Below are 795 nucleotides of genomic sequence, written 5' to 3'. Positions count from 1 at the left end.
GTTTGCAATTCCAACTAGTGAAAACACCTGACCATTCAAGGGTGAGGTGACTGGTTGATGGGAGAATGACACCACTTCCTGCAAAGCTGGGTGCTTGCTCTTTGCTTTTTAAGTCACCTTCCACGAATGCCAAAACCTTGGACTCTGGCCCAGGCAATGCTACCATAACATCACAAAGCTGCTAAAATCATCACCATCCTTCAATTTAAACAACTAAACAATCAGTCCTAAAGGTTTCTGGGAAGACACCAGGTATATGTTTTAATGAAATAAATATAAAATAAATAAAATTAGTTAAGTCTGCAGTCGGTAAGCCATCAAACCTGAAAACACATGACACATAGGGGCTGCAAGGAAACCCCATAACCTATGAATACATGTGATCAAAACTGTACTACGGCCGCATGTTTCCATGCCTCACCAAGAAAATGCAGGCAGCTCTGACAGAACTCTCACTGACTTAGGGTCAGGATGTTAGCCCCCCAAGGAATAAGTTTTGGGTAAGCTGGAGTGTGTGGAGCCCACAGAAAAGTGTAACTTATTAGTCATCTGTGCAAGCAGTTGAAAGGAAATCCTATCAGATTAGCCACTCCACCCTCACCATGAAAGCCCATGCTTAATGAAAGTAAATAATGATAAGATGGTTTAGAAACACAAGCTGCTATTTACTGGCTTTAGGGCAGTATCCCATCACTCCAAGACTATATTCCCTCCCACCCTGCTAAGGATGCACTAAGCAAACAGATTATCACAGCAGGATAAAAACCACCTACACACAAAGTTTACGATGCAGGA

The sequence above is a fragment of the Geospiza fortis genome, unplaced genomic scaffold (assembly GCF_000277835.1).
Source record: "Geospiza fortis unplaced genomic scaffold, GeoFor_1.0 scaffold173, whole genome shotgun sequence".
Lineage (NCBI taxonomy): Eukaryota > Metazoa > Chordata > Aves > Passeriformes > Thraupidae > Geospiza > Geospiza fortis.
The sequence above is the reverse complement of the archived record's forward strand: the minus strand, read 5'-3'. Positions refer to the sequence as shown.